This window comes from Serinus canaria, chromosome 1, assembly GCF_022539315.1.
Source record: "Serinus canaria isolate serCan28SL12 chromosome 1, serCan2020, whole genome shotgun sequence".
Classification (NCBI taxonomy): Eukaryota; Metazoa; Chordata; class Aves; order Passeriformes; family Fringillidae; genus Serinus; species Serinus canaria.
Genome location: NC_066313.1, coordinates 2,319,256 through 2,330,245, shown reverse-complemented (window position 1 = coordinate 2,330,245; position 10,990 = coordinate 2,319,256). Strand labels below are relative to the sequence as shown.

Here is a 10,990-nt window from a genome sequence, read left to right as displayed (position 1 = left end):
CCTGGAGACAGAGCCCTGGCATCCCAGAAGTCCCTGGGAGCTGCTGGAAAAGAGGGTGAACACACCACAAGTGACCAGTCCTCACAGCTGTGTGCTGGTCCTCAGGAGGCTGAGAGGACCCTGGAGTTCATGGAACCTTTCCTCATGGAAAACCTTCACTGGCATTGTCTGAGTAAGCAGGATCAGTTAAGGGAAAAGCTCCTAGAAAATAACTCCCAGAACAGCTGGAGATTTTTCTGGTTTCCATGCAGTTTGGGGGTGCTCAGACTCCACCAGCAGCCCACCAGTGCACAGCTCTGAGCTGACCTTGACTCTGGTCCTCCAGCCTGGCATGCAGCTCCCTGATACCATGGTCAGTTCCTGCCCTGCAAACCCTTCCCTTTCTGGCACCTGCTGTGCAGGGAATGAGATGGCTCAGATGCCCCCCAGCCCTGATTTGGTGTTTAATCTCTGCTGCATTTTCGTGTCTGTGCTGGCTTCTGCACTGATCTGACATTCCTCTGCAGGCAGTGAGACACAGAGAGAGAGGAACCATCTTCTGTCTTTCCTTATAATTTCAATTATTCTGGTCTGTAGCTCACATTCTTAGGGTTTTTTCTGAGTCTCTATGCTGTATGCTTTTTTATTTTTGTTTTAAACTGCTTTTTCTCCACTCAGGTTATGAATACCCAAATCAAATTATGCCTGCCAGGTCCATCAGGTAATAAAATCCTCAGCTGTAGTTGCAGTTCCTCAGTTCAGAATATCAGATAAATAACTAGATAAACAATGAATAGATAAAATTTAATAAATAATTAACTAACAAAGCCAAGGTTTTTATAGCAATTGGATTAATCTCATGCTCTCCCCTTCAGTGCTTGCCACCAGACTAGGACAGGAAAGGAATGGAAATGCAAAGGTCACCTTCCATCTCCTCTCCCCATGGACAGAAAGAAAATCCCTGTCCACTTCCCTCTTTGCTCTGCCCAGAGAGAAGAATCTCCCCATAAAATATCAGTGAAAGCAATGGGTGCATTTTAAAGCTCTCTCCAGAACTTCTCCATCCCTTCCATTTTATCAAACATGTTCAACCCACGTCAGGCTGTATTCTTGAGTTTTGAATTCTGATTCTTCCAGGAACTCAGGACAGAGAAAAACACCCCTAATTAGAGAAATTTCAGTCCCCTGAAGTCAATGCCACACAATGGGAATCCACATGACACACCAGAGATTATTACATCTTTTGTTCTCCCTTTGTGCTACATGAAATAGAGCTTTATCAGTGAAGCCATCCTAGCCATAACTTCTACTAAATACATGGTCCACAGCCACTAAAAGGAGAAATAAAACCCTTTCATTGATAGATACAAGGCCCCTCACACAATGTATTTCTGGTCACATTATTATAAGTGGCAGCAGCAATCTATTCTTTTGCTTTTTGATATACTGGGACTCAGGGCTGGCCTTAAAAATGGATGCATTGCCCTATAAATTACACAGCATATTGAAGGATGCTCGTGACATGCTGCCAAATTCAGATTCTGTTGATGGCTGAGCCCTAAATTAGATCCCCTCTTCTGCCTGATGGTAGAGGCTCAGCAGAAAAGGAAGGATGGACACAGCAAAAGCTGACAGGAGACATTAGGGCAGAGGAAACACAAACCCAGGTGAAAGGCAGGAGATTAGCAGCAAAGCCAGCTGCCTCTGTTGTGCTTCTCTGTCAGGTTTCATGAGAGGAAGGACCCTGTGGGAAGGGATCCATCCTGATTTGTGTTGCATTAGATGTGTTTTCTGTCAGCTCAGGCCCTCCACAGAGCTGCTCACCCTTCCCACTTGTGCAGAGCCTCAGCAGCTGCCACATCCATGTCCTGCTGGAAGAAGAGGCAGAAGTCATCCATGGCAGAGATCTGAAAAAGCAAACAGCAAAGGAGAAAAGCCTCAGGTTGAGTTTTTACCACCCCTGCTGCTCTGGGTGCTGAGGGACTCTGCTCTCTGACTCCACTCTGGTATAAATCAGCACCATCTCTGTGACACTGAGAGAGTTGTATCACTGCAGGGTCACAAATAAGTCCTCTGGTGTTTCCACTTCAGGACATATTTCCCATTACGATTCCTAAATGTATGGACAGGAAAATGGATACACATGCACACACACTGGCATGCACCATTCCTCTGTATTTAGGCACTTTAGGGCCTGGTCCTCCCCCTGAGAATAGAATAGAATAGAATAGAATAGAATAGAATAGAATAGAATAGAATAGAATAGAATAGAATAGAATAGAATAGAATAGAATAGAATAGAATAGAATAGAATAGAATAGAATAGAATAGAATAGAATAGAATAGAATAGAATAGAATAGAATAGAATGGTGTTTGCAACTCCTTCAGCAAGTAGTGCTGCATGTGTTTACTTTTAATGAAAATGTCAAGCACCAGCTCTGCCCAAAAGGGATCTGAACTAAAAACCTCAGTCAAGCTGAACAAGACTTAAGGTGTGCATTTCTTCCATCACAAATTATTGCCTGAAATCATCAAGATAAAGAGTGCACCTGATGTGCACTCTTCTGTCTCCCAGAGCTGGAGGAAAAAAAAGAAAAATTTTACTTCATTTCATTGTCAACCTGAAAAAAACCACACCAAACCCCTGGAAAGCTCTGAAGGCAGGTGCTGCTTTCCACCTGTCATCCCTGCCCTGGTGAGTGGCCCATGGGGTCAGCAATAAACCCCTGGTGTTTGCAGCTCTAATCCCTCTGCTCAGTCCTTGAAATGACTCCCATTTCTCTGGGCTCCAGAGGTCCATTTCTTCCTCATCTGGCTGATGGGTGTGCTCCCCATCATCCCAATAACCCCCTACAGCCTTTGAGTCCTTCTCAGCACAGTTATCCTCAACTGCTCATTGAGGAATGAACAAAATTATTTCATGTTTCACCTGAATGAAACCCTAATTTTTGCTGGAAGAGTTCAAGTAGCTTCAATAGTTTGTTCAAAAGAGTCTATTAATTTTTAATTCTTTTACCAAGCATATCCTAGTAGATCTGTATTTTGTTTAAAAAAACCAAAAACCAAAACAAAAAAAACCCCAATGACATAGGCAGAGGGTTTCATCCTTCTAAAGAGGCTTAAAACTATTTTATCTCAGTGGAAAGACAAGCCTGGCCTGGGTAAATTACAAATTAGAAGGAGTCTTAAACCCTGAAATAAAAAATGCACCTCCTCTTTCAGAATAACAGACTGGTGTAGGGCCAGAAGAGTCAACAGAGCAGAGTTTGATATTTTAGAAGGCACTATCAGCAAATACTCCAAATAAAAGCATATCCTGCCCATGATGCCTTGTGAAGGCAGACCTAGAACAGAGATCAGATGGAGTTAAAGAATAAAGCAGGGATTTATTAAAAGGCCTCCATGGATGCACCTTGGGCAGCACCAGAGCCCAGCCAGGGCTGCACCCAAGATGACCCAAAATGGCCCCAAAATGCACGGCCGGGCACGGGGTCTCTCCCTGGGATCAGCTCTGCTCCATTCCCACCTTGCAGTTCATTGTCCCAGCCCAGCTTTAGCCCAGGCACTCCCACCCTGCTTGTTTTTCTCTCTCCAGCCCACGGGGTTTGTGCTCCTGGGCTGAGATTTGGCTCATTTGTCCTTGGTGCCCAGCTGGAGCAGGAATTGTTTTGTCTCCCTGCTCTGGGCACAGAGCTCACCATCCCCTGATATGAAGCTCAGACCCACACACTAAAGCAGCACAGAACCTGAAATATAGAAAAGCTCAAACCTCAGTATCCTGGGAGGATGAAGAGAACCCCCCTGGCAGAGCTCACACACTTGATACAGGATGAGAGACATAACTGGGGGACAAGCACAGGATAGCAACAACACAGTTACACTCACTGACCACAAGATACCCATTACATAGGATCAGAGAATATTTTAGGTTGAAACAGACCTTCAATATCATCAAGTCTGACCCTAAACTTCATATTTCGTAGTTCACCACTAAGTCATGTCTGCAAGCACTGCATCTACTGCTTTTTGAACAGCTCCAGGGATGTTTCCCTGACAGGGCAGCCTGTTCAAGTGCTTGACCCCTCTCTTGGTGACAAAATTTTAACCTAATATCCCATCCTAACCTCCAGTAGCGCAGCTTGAGGATGTTTCCTCTCATCCTGACACTTCTTCCTTGAGAGAAGAATCTGATCCCCACTTCTCTCCCAAAGGAGAGGGTGAGGTCTCCCTTGAACCTCCTTTTCTCTATGCCAAACAACCCCAAGTGACTCTGCTGCTCCTCACAGAACTTGTTCCAGCACCTCAATGTATGTCTTGTCCTGATGCACCACAAAATCAAAATTATCTCTGAGCAACAGAAATATGTAAATATATAATTAAATATATAAATTTTTTTTATATTTAAAAAAAATCTGTTCATCTGCACAGATCAGCTGCTGCACATCTGTGAAGCTCAGTTGTGACAGATGCAAAATATTTGTGTGTTTTTAATGAGTGAAGGGCAGGGGATTGCCACCTTCAAAGCCCATGGTGGTAAAAGAATGTTTAAACACAGCAACATGAAAGGGAAGATTGATCATAACGTTTATGGACTCACCAGTAGGTCCAACATTCACCCAAAAAAGTGTCACTGGTGTCACTGCTGGCAGGCTTGAGGAGCTAATTGATGCAGCTGCAGCTGAACTCAGTATTTTTGCTGGCAAAAGAACCTGAGGTGGTGTTGAGTTAGAATCCAAAGGAGTTGCAGGTGGTCTGAGGAGACATGCAGCAGGAGACCAGGTTCACCCCAGGAGCACAAAGCAGTCTCAGAATGGAGAGACACTCTGGGTTTGGGGGGGTTGTGAGGACAGGCAAAATCTGGGAAACCCCCAGCAACTCCTGGCCTGGAGGATCAGGAGGTGAACAGCTGGGATACCAACACTGCAGCTCAGTGATCTCTCATTTATAGACATAATCCACAGCCTGAACCAGAAACTTCAGGTTTGCATTCCCATATTTGCTTCCAGCTCCTCTCCATTCCACCATCCCTTTTTTTTTCCTTTTAAAAGCATGTTGGAAAGTGAAAAGTTCATACATTAAAGTGTCCCCCAGTGATTCTCTGGATAGGTATGGGTCATCTAGCTCAGGAGATTTTTCAAAATAAATGCTTTATTTTGCACTTTCCAGTTGAGAATTTTACTTAATCTCAATATATGAAAGTAAATGTTCTCATAACTGAAAATTTGGACACTTCAGTTTTTCTCCTGTTTTGCAAACCTCACAGTAATAAAAAGGAAAATTTCTTAGAACAGAACACTGTGCTGCCCTATTAAATTATTAAATTTTGCCATCTTGTAAAACAATGGATTATTTGCAATCTTTGTATATTCACACATGCTGTTAGGATCTCTCTTCTCTTGCTTGGTCACTGTTTTCATGTCAAACTCTGAATATTAAACCACCTGAAAACTGAGACTCCTAATACCTGTCAAATTTTTTTGTACCTCTGCCTGTCTTTTGGTCTTACCAAGGCACCAATATAAGGAATAAAGACTTTAGGACTCCTCCTAAAACACCAAAGCATCAGAGTAGGATCTGTTTTTCTTTTCTGGAGTTTTTCCTAGTGCTCACTCTGAGCTCGAAAGGAGTGGAGTCATTTTTAAATATATATATAAAATTATTCTTACTACTTTTATTACTATTATTTATTCTTTAATTTTTTTTTAGATTAAGAAGCAAAGCACATCCTTAATGCTGTATTGTACTGTGAGTTACTAGAACTATTTTACATCACCTACAGAGAACTTGGTCATCACCACAAAGAGCTGAGCAGAAACTCTTGTAAAGAATTCTGTGTCTAAAGGCTCAGAATCATCTCACTAAACCTGAAAACACCCAAACCCCAGCATAACTGCATGTTCAAGTAATTTTTCATTCACCAAGAGCAAGCTGGGGAGCTGCTTTTTGTGGATCTGAGTATGCTGAATGCATTATATGTACACTGGTAATTCTCAACATATTTTTACTGCACTGTAAAACAATGGCAACTTGTAAATTTCCCTGCCATAGCAGAAAGGCCATAAAGCCTTTTAGATAAAGAACTTATAGCACACAAAAAATTGCATTCAACAGCTGAGCTTAGCAATGCTGAAGGAGGACATGGTATGAGAAGTTTTTACTCACAAGATACTAATGCTACACACAGGAAATAATTATATATAGCAAAGGGAGGAATGTGCAAATTTACCAAATGTTTATTATTTTGAATGTATGTTTGCAATCATAAATCACTCCTCACCTAAGAAATTGAGTTTCAAGCCCTAATTTTCCTTAGGTAAAGGACTACCTATGGTACAGGCAACAAAACATTATAGCAACCACACAAAAACTTATTATATTTGATTTACACTTCTTTTTCCCATCAAAATAATCTTCCTGTTTATACCATTTGATCAGTTAGTGTAGAAAGCAATACTAGAGCTGTATGGGTGAAACTTGGGGATATTTATATATATATATATTTATAAAGTAGCAATATTATATCATGGGTTGAAAAGAATAAGGGTACAGGTAGACATTTCATGGTCAACTTGGCATCTATTTTTTCATGAATTTTTGAAATTTATTTCAGTTCTTAATTATTACATCTGGTCTCTGAAAAAATAGACTTTACCATGCACTGAGCATGTCTTGGGAGACAGAGGGGAGATAAAAGGAAAAAAAATTATCAGCAAGAATAAATTTTGCAAAAACTCACCATTTCTATCCCTGCTTCCCAGGAGGCACAATGAATCACAACCAGGTGTGTTTCCTAAAGGTAAATTTCCAAAGAACCAATATATTATTTAAAGAATAAAATTTGGGGAGCAATTTGTTACAAAATTCTTTGTACTATTTCTAAGTCACAATTCCCAGTTTTATGTTTTTTAGATGTAGAACTTATTCCTGAAATACTGTTTTTACAAATAAAAAATGTGGAGCTCAACTTTGGCACAATACTGAATACCTTTTCCACATTCAGCTGATGCACAGAGAGCATTTCTGTAGCAAATCCTTGAAAAAGGTGCAATAAAAGTGCATTACAGTTCAAGCAGAGATTTACAAGTGGATAAATTGCAATCAGCTTTTAAAAGAAAAAAAAGAAATAACTGAAACACTACAAATGTCAAGTTTATAAATTTAAGAATTATACATGAGGCAAATAAAAGTCCCTATAAATTCTCCATAGCTTCAGGAAGTATTTGCATTAAGGAGGTTATTCCTGGTAAACACAAGGAATGGAGCAGGCACTGGAGAGGTCAAGGCCAGAACCAATTCCTGGAAGGAACTCAAACTATTAAAAATTAGAAAAAATTTGCTGTTAGAAAAATAAATCCCCATCCAGACAATGTTCAGGGAATGCTTTTTGCATATTTTTCATGCAAATTGATGTAGGTAAACTAATTTGAAGCCTGTGAAACCTTGCCATCACTAAATAGCTTTTGCACAAAATAACAGAGGTGGGTTTTTTTTTTAGCTACCATTCCTTCCAAAGTGGTAGAGAAAAACTTCTGTGCATCTTTGAGACAGTGCCTATATGTTTGAGATGCTCCAGAAATCCAGCACTCACTGGTGTCATTATTCACAGGGAGAGAGGGAGCCTTGGTGACAACACATTTGACAGCTGGCTGAGTTGTTAACTGCAATAAAATTATTTGGAACAGAGAGGCCTGATGTTTTTATTTAGTTCATAAAAGACCATTACTGCAGCAGAGCTTTGAGAATCACTATTTTTGGGGTTTTTTTTTCCAAGCTTTAACACTCTTGAGCATGGAAACAGTGAAACACAGAACAAGAAAAGAATGTCTGTTCTTTAATTAAAGCATTTATGAGTATGAATGAGAATATACATATGTGTTTGCATGTATATACTTACACATGTTCTGCATATGCAGAGAAATACATTGAATTATTTTCACATGGAGCAGCCAGCTGCAGCTCCAAAATCCTGAGTCTCAACCCAAGACTGGGTGGTGTTCCTGTCACAGAACTCAAGTGAAATGCCCAAAAAGAGGCCACATCCTCTCCAGTTCACACAGAAGGTCCCAACCACTCTCTTAGCTGCCCACGTGGGAACAGAAGTATTAAAAACCTTTAAAGTAAGATATGGGGGAAAAAAAAAAAGTAATTGGAGATACAAGTTCAAACTTACTGAAAATGAATAATATAGTGAATGAGTAACTTTTGTCATTTCTAGTGGAGTCAATGCCCTTAATTGTAAGGGAATTGAAATGGGAAGGTGATAACAGGTTTTGGAGGAGAATAAAAGAATATCATGCACCAACTGAAATCTTTGCTTCACTTTGCACAAATTATGATTTTTTTTTCTCTGTACTCTTCATGTGCTGAATATCTGTAGTTTAATGTGAAAATACTCTGAATTACTGAACTTCCACTGGAAGCTGCTTTTCCAACATATGATGTGCATCCTGCATAAAGTTCTAAGCTCCAAAACCCCCACTTATTAATTTTTTCCCTTGCTTATTTGAATTACTGTTTGGAAGTTCCAAAACTTGGAGTGACTCCAACTTTGATGAGTTTGATAAAAGGGAGAAAATATGAAATACCTGCTTTTCCAAAGCCACAACCACAGGGAATATTTTGCTAACATGCCCTGTATTTTTGGGTGGACTTTGCACTAAATATATTGAGGATAGACCAGCCAATCCCAGCCTTTCCCATTTTCACCCTCTAGATCAGACTGAGAATTCCATGAGTCTGTAGATATCCCTTGCACGGATTTTTTCTGACCACTGGAATCTTGTCAAAGGAAAAAGTGCAAGTTCCTCAAACTGTACCTGTCTTGACTGACCCAGGTTACACCCCTAAATATATTTATGGATCTTCCTGGAACTTGTTCTGGTCAATTGTACAAGCTGCAAACTGAAAGGCAAAGTCTACCTGCCAGGATGGTCCATTCTTGCCATCCCATAATTTTTCCATCTATCTCATAGCCATATAACCCAAAAAAATCCCACCTTTATATCTAAAATTAGGATCAATGTTCCAATGTTGGTATTTTGAAAGAACCAATCTGTTCTCAAATTTGGTTTAGTGAAGATTGGCATGGAAATTTGGAGAATTCAGGGTCTGAAGAGTTTTTTTCCTTAAATATTGGAATTCTGAGTGAGCATTCCCCAGGCTTCACCAGGATCACCTCCCTTCTTGCTGAGCTATGTCATGACATGAGAAGCCTGATGAAGAGAGGAAGATGAATTCATGGAGTACCAAAGCACAAATTCCATCATGCACTATAAAATTTACATGCTTTTGGACACAAGCCATGCCATATTAGGCAAAATATTTAACTTTTCTCGTGGGAAAAGCAGATTTCTCCTGTGCCCCAAAACTGTTTGGTTTTGTTTGTTTGAAAAAAGGAAGTGTTAGCCAATATCTCTGTTAAAGATAAAAATGATTGAAAGTACTTTTTGCCATTTGTTCTTATGAATGGTGTTTCATTTTAAGCTGTTCTAGAGTTTGCATCCTTCAGATTCCATGAGATTCCATGTCCAAATCTGTTACAAAAAAGTCAACCAGAGGAGCAGGACCTTATAGTTAAACACTAATTCCTCACCACTGGTTGCTACCCAACTCTCCCTAATAATGTCTTCATTAAAATAAGAACTGTCTAATTTAAAAAAAAAAAAAAAAGGTGGAGGGAAACCTCTTGTTTTTCTGTTTTGTTTTCATTGAGTTAAGGTCCATGTAAAAGTAATTTTAAAATAAAATTAGGTTAAAAAATAAAGAGTCATTTGGGCAGTCTGCAGACAGTAATATTAAATCTTCTCTTCATTAAAGTCAGCAGATCCTCTAAGGAATTTTTTAATGTACAGAAATTATATCTAGCACAGGTTGTTTGATAAAATAACACAACAAGCTCACGTTAATCACAGAAAGAAAATCAAGCTGACCACTCTCACTACTCACAGCAAACTGGAACATGCTGAGAAACTCACTTCTCTCAAAATGAGCCCCCAGGACTTTTCATGTCTGCAAAGATGCATTTTTAAAAATTACATCTGGAAAAAACCTCTATCATTGGAGGCATTTGAGCTACTTCTTCTTGTGTTACTTTTCTCCTAAATATTGGCTGCAAAATTCTTCATAAGCAGACAGAAAAAAAAAAAGATCTGTGTCAAATTTAATATTAAGGAACACATTCATAGTAATTATTTTCTTCATAAAAGTTGGTATGCCTGTTTTAACTGACTTTTCTCTGTTTTTCAATATTTGCTTGCTTCTGCCTACATCTGCAACAAATTTGGCACATAATGTTCACAGCTTTGTATAAGGCTCGGGTGCCTTGTATTCACACTGAAGGAGTATATGATGGTGTACAGATGCTTGTTTTCCTTTTCCAACTAATTTTTCTTTCCTATCCAGACTACTTCTGGCAGTGTTTAAAGTAGAAGAGGGGCTGAGAGGTGAAGCAAGCTAAAAAGGCCGGGGTCTTGGGGAGAATTACATGGTGTGTATGTGAAATAAACATTTTCAATGCAGCAATTTGCTGTTCAGAAAAGAAATTGAAACTGTCCAATCCTATTTACATACCTGGGGAAAGTCTGTAGGATTCAGTCACCTGAGCAGCTGACAGAGCTTGGATTTCACCACGTCCTAGTGCAGGGCACTTCAGCTCCCCCTGTTAATAAATAACTTTAATTTTGACTGCACTTTTATATTATCGATGGGATAAAGAGTTTATGAAATTCAGATGAGCTGGACAGAGCACCAGTCACACCAACTGCTGGATGGGTTTGGGACAGGAAGCAGCCAAAACCCCCAGCCTGGCAGCATCCCTCTGTCACACTCCTGTGTCACACAATAACTTGTGGAAATGCTGAAAGAATGAATAATGTTATGAGTTAGGATTTAATGCCAGAGAACTTCTGCTAGCAGGCAATTTTGGAGAGCAGGGTGCTGAGAGCTGTGTTGTGTTTTCAGCATTGCAACAACTTGTCTCAGCCCTCCACAAAAGAGGCACAAATTTTTCCA

The 10,990-nt window shown here is 39.9% G+C and overlaps 1 long non-coding RNA gene across 1 annotated transcript; it reads right to left on the bottom strand.

The window, feature by feature from the left end:
* Nucleotides 1-1,771: 1,771 nt before the first annotated feature.
* On the bottom strand, nt 1,772-10,639 carry LOC127060200 (uncharacterized). The gene is made up of 3 exons (XR_007778921.1): nt 10,550-10,639; nt 6,717-6,770; nt 1,772-1,886 (listed from the first exon to the last, which is right to left on the bottom strand). It is a non-coding gene; the product is annotated as an uncharacterized LOC127060200 (long non-coding RNA).
* Nucleotides 10,640-10,990: the final 351 nt, after the last annotated feature.